Source organism: Pituophis catenifer, unplaced genomic scaffold (assembly GCF_029215685.1).
Source record: "Pituophis catenifer annectens isolate HBS135680 unplaced genomic scaffold, rPitCat1.0.hap2 SCAF_16, whole genome shotgun sequence".
In the NCBI taxonomy this organism is placed as follows: Eukaryota; Metazoa; Chordata; class Lepidosauria; order Squamata; family Colubridae; genus Pituophis; species Pituophis catenifer.
The window spans coordinates 448,349-456,357 of NW_027256896.1; the positions used below are offsets into that span (position 1 = coordinate 448,349).

An 8,009-nucleotide genomic window follows, 5' to 3' on the forward strand; every position below is an offset into this window, starting at 1 on the left:
GTGGTAGTGGCCTTCATTAGCTTGATCTCCAACCATTTAGAGAATGCGTCTACTACGACCATGAAGGTCTGTCCGTGAAATGGGCCTGCAAAGTCAAATGTGTATCCTGGACCAGGGTCCCTGGGGCTTTTCCCACTCCGTCACGGGTGCTGTTGGTGGATCTGATCTGGACTCTTGGCAGGGTTGGCATCTCCCCACCCACTCGGTAATGTCTGTATCCATGCTGGGCCACCAGACATAGCTCCTGGCTAGCCCCTTCATTCTTACAATCCCCGGGTGCCCCTCATGCAACAATGTTAAGACTTTTTCCCGTAAACGTGAAGGAATAACAACCCGATCGCCCCATAGCAAACAACCCCCTTGCATTGTCAATTCGTCCCGTTTTCCCGCGAACGGTTTAAATTCCACGCTCCCAATCTTTTCCGGCCACCCCCTCATGACCCAACTTGCGACTGTCCGGATCACGTGGTCTTTGGTTGAGGCTCTTGCAACCTCGGCTGATGTTATGGGCCCAGAGTCCAAGATGTCTATCAGCAAGATGGGGATGCCGGGTGTGGGGTCTTCTAGGCTGTCGGGTAGTGGGCATCGGCTGAGTGCGTCCGCGTTGCCCATGTCCGCCCCTGGTCGATGTACCAGGCGACAGGAGTACGCTGCGAGGAAAATGGCCCAGCGTGTCATCCTGGGCGATAGTGCTGCCGGTGTTGGTTGATCTCCCGCGAGGAGACCCAGGAGCGGTCGATGGTCGGTGATTAGTTCAAAATCCCTCCCGAACAAGTACTCGTGGAATTTCTTTACTCCCGAAACGGCGGCGAGGGCCTCCTTGTCGAGCTGGCTATAATTTCGCTCGGCGCTTGATAGAGTTCGGGAGTAGTATGCGATGGGTGCTTCTAGGCCATTCAGGAGTCTATGGCTCAGGACGGCTCCCACCCCAAACGGGGACGCGTCACATGCTAAAACAAGGGGAAGCGTTGCGTTGTACTGTATTAGAAAGCTTTCAGCTGATAACAGTTTTTTAATGCCGGCGAATGCCCTGTCTTCCGCCTTCCCCCATTTCCAAGTGGCTTTCTTGGTTAACAGTCTGTGTAGGGGTTCTGCCACTGTTGTCTTGTCTTTTAGGAAAATGGCGTAAAAGTTTAATAGTCCCAGGAAGGCCTGTAAGTCTGCCTTGTGTTTGGGGGTGGGTGCTTCTCTGATTGCCCTGATCTTGCTCTCTGTTGGGTATATGCCGGTGCCATCTACCCTGTATCCTAGGAATTCGACTGAAGGGACTGTGATCATGCATTTATTTCGTTTCACTCTGAGTCCTGCGACCCTGAATTTCCTTAGGACTTCCCTCAGCCTTTCTCATAGTTGTTGCTCATTGTCAGCGGTAATGAGCACGTCATCAAAATAGGGCACCACCCCAGGGATACCCTGTAGTAGCCGTTCCATGGTACTTTGGAAAAGTCCGGGGGCTACGCTTACTCCGAATTGCAAGCGGGTGCACTTGAAGGCCCCTCTGTGGGTTACGATAGTCTGTGCCTCTGCGGGAGCGCCATCTACTGGTAGCTGCTGGTACGCCTGTGCAAGATCGAGTTTTGCGAAGATCTTGCCGGGGCCCAGGGAATGCAACAAGTGGTGGACGATGGATAGGCGCTCTGCTGCAGGGCCTTATTAATTGTGCATTTATAATCAGCGCATATGCGCACTGATCCGTCCGGCTTTACCGATGTCACAATTGGGGTCTCCCATTTGGCGTGGTCGACTGGAACGAGCACCCCTTGTTTGATTAATTTGTCCAGTTCAATGTCAATTTTGGGCTTCAGGGCGAATGGTACCCGCCTAGGCTTTAAAGGTATGGGTGCAATATTGGGGTTGAGATTAAACGAAATCGGGGTCCCCACATACTTGCCAAGCCTTTCGTCGAACACGTCCTGGAACTCTTGCATCAGGTCCTCCTTCAGGGTGCTTCGAACGTTCCTTACTCCGGTGAACCCCATGCCTAGGGCTCTAAACCAGTCCATGCCCAGGAGGCTTGGGAGGTTGTCGCTGACGATGGTGAGGGGCAGTTTCTCGGTAAACTCCCCGTACTGTACTTGGAACTCGCCTCTTCCTTCGACGGGTATGCGGTTCCCCTGGTAGTCCTTCAATCTGCGTTGCTGTGGCTGGAGCTGTCGCTTGCGTGCGCTGGGGATGACTTTCTTTAGGTTCTCCCAAGACATGATGGATATCGGTGATCCCGTGTCGATCTCCATCTGGCACTCCCGTCCCTCGATCTCGACCGTGGTGTAGGTCTTTTCTCTGGGCGAGGTGCAGGTCTGTTTGATGCGTATGGTGTAGGCCCCAGCGTCTTCAAATTTCGCGCCCTTCCGGTTTCCGCCATCTCTGTTGGGCCTTCGGTGTGGCGCCGGCTCTGATTGGAAGGGTTGGCCACGTGGTTTGTAGCTCTGGTGTGTCTTGGATCTGCAGACCCGAGCGATGTGGCCCCTCTTCTCACAGGAACGGCAAACGGCGTCCCTGAACTTACAGTTTTGTCGTGAGTGGGACCCTCTGCAGCTGGCGCATCCATCTCTGGGCTCCCTGCGGGCTGTGCGGGACTGCTCGGTGTGGTAGACCTCTTCTTCAGACTCCCCCTCGCTCGTGGTGCTCATGGCCTCTCGGTGCACTGGCGCCGTCTTTTGCGTTGTTCTGGTTAGGTGGGAGCTCTTTAATCTCTCTGCAGCCTTTACTGACGACTCTTACGCCCTGGCCTCGTCTAGCGCGATGAGCAGGGTCAGGTTTGACCTCGCAAGCAGCCTTCTCTGGAGCCGGCTATCTCTCACTCCGCAAATTAGTTGCTCTAGGAGCATCTCATCCAGGTCTCGGTACTCACATTGGGTTGCGGCCTTACGCAGGGCAGCGACGTACTCGCTGATCGATTCGCCCTCCTGCTGGAGCTGTTGCCGGAAATCATACCGCTGGACGTACTTCGATGGCGTTGGTGCATAGTGGTCTTTTAGCAGGGTCTGTAGCGTCGACCAGGAAATGTTGTGGACCGAATTCGGCTCCGACAATGCTTCGGCTGTGTCGAAGACCCTTGGCCCGCAGTGGCTCAGGAACAGGGCTTTCTTTCGAACGTCCGGTAGCCCTTGCATGTCGTTTGCCACCATGAAGCACTCGAACCGCGACATATAGGATCCCCACTTCTCTTCCTTGGGGTCGAAAGGCGCTGGCGGGGTATAGGCAGACATCGTTTCGGGATTCTCCTGTGCTCCGCTCGCTCGCCTGGCTGGATTCGGATGCGGTCTCCGGTCCCCTTCTCCGAACGTGGCTTCAGCTCTTTTTCCTCGAGTGTGGCTTCAGCTCTCCTCTGCTTCTGGCCTCAAAATCCCACCTTCGTCGCCAATGTTAAGTTGGGTGAATGAGAACGCAGCAAGCCAGAGTAGTTAGTGACAACAGCTCTTTATTATATGGTGAGACTCCAGCAACTGACCCAGGGAGCCAGCTCCCTTTATATACCTTGCAGCTGTGGTGGTCAGCCAATCAGCTGATGGTCAGTTAATTCGAACTTCCCGCCAAACAAACCTATTTACATAACAACTATCTTGACTTTTTTGTGGATGTCCCTCCTACAGTTCTCCCACTCTTTGAGCCTTTCCAGCTCTCAATCTGTTAAAATCTGTTAATATAATATCTCTGGCCTCCTCTGTCCTTCTCTTTGCCCAGCACAGCAGCTGGTCCTAGCTTTTTCCTCAGGGATATTATCCTCCATATTTCATTTTCCTGCGTCTATTCTGTTCCAGCAACAGTGCTTCTGATGTCCGATGAGAACTTCCACAAACATCATTGCAGGAGCACAGCTGAGGGAGAGAGGCTGACTACAGATAAATTTCTACCCATAATATTAGCAAGATGTTAAAAAGCTATCTGTCTTTACAATTTATTATGACTGAGAAAAAAATAGTAATGCTAGCTAAGTATTGAAGAATATGCTGAATGACAAAATGATATGAGTTCACTAAACTATATAACCAGAATATTACTGTACATTTTTATTACTTAGGCTATTCAAGCCCCCTATTTTCCAAGAGAATACTTTTTTAAATTCAGTGCATTTTAATTGCTTATGCATTTATTTTTATATTGTGCTTCCAACTCTCATAGGATTATCTCCCATTCATGTCTGTATCAGAGGTGGTATTCAGCAGGTTCTGACCAGTTCTGGAGAACCAGTAGCGGAAATTTTGACTAGTTCGGAAAACCGGTAATTACCACTTCTGACTGGCCCCGCCCCCATCTATTCTCTGCCTCCGGAGTCCCAGCTGATCGTGAGGAAATGGAGATTTTACAATATCCTTCCCCTGCTATGCCCACCAAGCCATGCCCACCAAGCCATGCCACACCTACAAAGCCATGCCCTCAGAACCAGTAGTAAAATTTTTGGAATCCCACCATTGGTCTGTATGTGTTTGTGCATGTACAACAGACAAAGAGGCCAATTTTTTTTCTCCTTACTTTCAGTTGCCCGTTTAGTTCTAGGAGAGGAAGCTGGTTTAGATCCAACCGATTTTAAGAAGAGGATTGTTTTTGTCTTTGGAAAAGGTCTTTGGCTGTTGTATCCATCCATCACCTTTCTGAAGAAGATCATCCTTTCTTCCTGAGGAACAGAACATCCATTGGGACAACACACATTTTTTTTAATGAAGAGAGATAGTTTGGTGTAATGGCTAATGTATCAGGCTAAAAACCTGGAGACTATGAGTTCATGTCCCACCCTCGGCATGAAGCCAGTTGGATTCTCCTTCAGCCTGAGATAACAGAGATTAAATGGTGACCACTTATGTTTCATGGTCGTAGCTGCCATCTTGACTTCAGGGTGCAACCACAGCACGCAAGTTCATCTGCTTCTCCTACCTTGTTAATGGAATCCCAGATAATGTGATTTATGTAGAAAGCAAGAGGCCCAAGGTTTTCAAGGGTTGATTCATCCCAGGAGGCAGGAGATCTGTGTCACATGGAAATAGGTGTTAGATAGTGATGATGTATAATATTATTGCACAGGATACAGCTCATAGCCAGCAAAGCAAAAACTAATAATTAGGTAAATGTGCAATTCTGATTCTGAAGTTATTTTGAAAGATCTATTTTTTAACATTTTGTAATTTGGAGAAGTATATAAAAATAAACTTTGAGCTATGCTCCCTTCCCATTAACTCAATGGTACTCCTAATTATCATCTTTGTGTGTCCCTGTAATTAATTACTAAAGTAGTAATTAACTTTAGTACAGTCTTTGACCAGCATAACCCCATATTGATAAATACATATACACTTAGTTGGTAACTAAGCAGAACTTCTATTCATTACTGTTTTCCATATGCCTTTCTATCCACTCAAAGGCTAACCAACATTTGGTGTCCACTATGGGGTGTTCCCACAATATATTTTGTGTACCTGAGCATGGGTGGGGTATTCTGCAAACCTGCAGAATTCCAAAGGGCTATTTTTTTTTCTTTTCTTTTCTTTTTGTCTTTGTGTTAATGTTGACTCTTAGTGACTGCCAAGACGAGTCCCTGCAGGTTCTTTGGAAGATTTCAGAAGTGGTTTGCCATTGCCTCCCTCGTAGGACTGAGAGAGAGTGCTGTGGACAAAGGTTGCCCTGCTAGTTTTGTGTTCAGGGGAGAATAGAATTCTGGGTCACCTGGGATGCCTTAACCTGACTTTCAAAGGGCTAATATCCCCTCGTCTCTATGGAGATTGCCAACTAGACAAAATAAGAAGAAAACAGAACAGAACAGAATAACGGAGTTGGAGGGGACGTAGGTAGTCTTCTAGTCGAACCCCTTGCTGAAGCAGGAGACCTTATCCTAATCCAGTCAAGGGGCTGTTCTGTCTCTTCTTAAAAGCCTCCAGTGATGGAGCATCCACAACAGGCAAGCTGTTCCACTGGATAATTGTTCACACTGTTAGGAAAGTTCTCCTTAGTTCTAAGTTCTCTCCTTGATTACTTTCCATCCTTTGCTCCTTGTCTTGCCTTCAAGTGCTCTGGAAAATAGGTTGGCCCTCTCTTCTTTCTGGCAGCCCCTCAAATATTGTAACACTGCTATGTCTCCCGTAGTCCTTCTTTTCATTAGACTAGACATATCCAATTCCTGCAACCGTTCTTCATATATTTTAGTCTCCTGCCCCTTAATCATCTTTGTTGTTTTTCTCTGCACTCTTTCGAGAGTCTTAACATCTTTTCTATAATAGTGACCAAACTGGACGCGATATTCCAAATGTGGTCTTACTAAGGCTTTATAAAGAGGTACTAACATTTCACGTAATCTTGATTCTATCTCTCTGTTAATACGACCTAGGATTGCATTGGCTTTTCTGGCTGCTGCCACACACTGCTGGCTCATATTTAAGTGATTGTGAGAATTTCTTGTTTGTGTGATAAAAAATGGAATTTTTTTCTATTTTTATTTTATTCAAAAAAAGTTAAAATATAAAACTTCAAAAAATGTAAGTGAAACAAAAAAAATCACAAAACATTAAAAAGGTGCATTAAAAAACTAACACATATTCATTAATATGTGTATAAAAATTGAATTCTTGTATTAAAATTGGAGGGAATATTGCATGTCCCCCTCCCCCCTTTTTAACTGTAGTTTTAAAACCGTCATTTTTCATTCTTAAAGAACTCTCACTCACCCATATAAGGTGTTCCCACTGGCCAGGAGCATCCTGAGGGCTGTAATCTGAGCAGCTGTGAGATCTGGACAGTCTTTCAAATTCTCCAGGATTGCCGGGTCAGAGTCTGTGATGGTGGATGGCTTCATGTCACACACAAAGACTCCCAGCTTTTGGAGCTGCTCTTTGCTGAGTGAGGTATTTTTTACACCCTTATAAAACAGAGATCGAGCTTAATATTGGATCCAGGAGTTTTGCCTGGCTCAGGGCAGCCAGAATTTAGCACTTATCTTTCAAAACCTGATCAATCCTTAACCTGCATTTGGATGAATGCCAAGTTGGGAGCGATACTTGCTGAGTACAAAGTAATGCTTTGAGTCAAGAGGAGTGTAATGTTTGAGTTATTTCTTTTTTGGGTAGGATTTCCCATGTGGCCAGTGGGTCGTATACCAGAAGCATTAAAATCGAAGACCAGGATTAGCATGAACAAGTGGAATTCTGAGTCAATCAGGCAAGGGATTGATTGGAGCCAACCACCCTTTCATTTTTCTCTGTTTCTCTGATTACCATCTTCTGGAGGAATTGTAGGGCCTTAGAATATTCACAGAGGCCAATCAGAACCTGTTGCATCCAAATCTGGCGTGTAAGGCAGGGGTTAGAGTTAGGGTCGCCACGGCCGTGGCCGTGGCCCACGACTCGGCTGTGAACCGTTTGGCTGTGTGCCGCAGAAGTGGCAGGCAAGTGCATGCATGCGCACATCCCCACTTGTGCATGCAGCAGGCGAGTGCTTGTGCTCCATTTGTACGAATGGCAGGCACATGTGCAAATGGAGCTGCCTGCGCACATGTGCTTGCCAGCCACTCATGCAGAACCATCCCCTCCCACTGCTGGTCCGTAAAGCCAGAAAGATTAGGGAAGTCTGCTGTAAGGGATGTCATGTGCCTGGAAAAATGTCCATCTATATCTAAAACTGACTTTCACTCCTCCTCAAAAACACTATTTTTAAAGAGACAATTAGAAGAAGGACTTCTTATAATCCCAAATGCTGAAGATTTACTCGGGATAAAAAGAGAAACATTTGCAGAATAAGAGAGCTTCTATGGCAGAGGTTCCAAACTTTTTTGACAATATATCCTTCTCAGTAAAAATATTTTAAGCATGCATCCCCGCTTATATGCAAATAGTGTACATGTACTATTATATTAAAATATGTACATTATAAAACATATTCCCAAAATGAAACTAGAAAAGGCAGAGATAAATAAATATAAATCAGTATTGTAACCTATCTTCTCACATCTCAATGAATCATCTTGTGCATCTCTTGAGATGTGCACAAGAGTTTGAGAGTTTGGAGAGCCTGCTCTGTAGAACACC

General features: G+C 46.7%; 1 long non-coding RNA gene across 1 annotated transcript; it reads right to left on the bottom strand.

Moving 5' to 3' along the window:
• Positions 1–4,541: 4,541 nt before the first annotated feature.
• On the bottom strand, positions 4,542–6,773 carry LOC139325274 (uncharacterized). The gene is made up of 3 exons (XR_011601084.1): positions 6,654–6,773; positions 4,873–4,963; positions 4,542–4,615 (listed from the first exon to the last, which is right to left on the bottom strand). It is a non-coding gene; the product is annotated as an uncharacterized lncRNA (long non-coding RNA).
• Between the last annotated feature and the right edge of the window lie 1,236 nt (positions 6,774–8,009).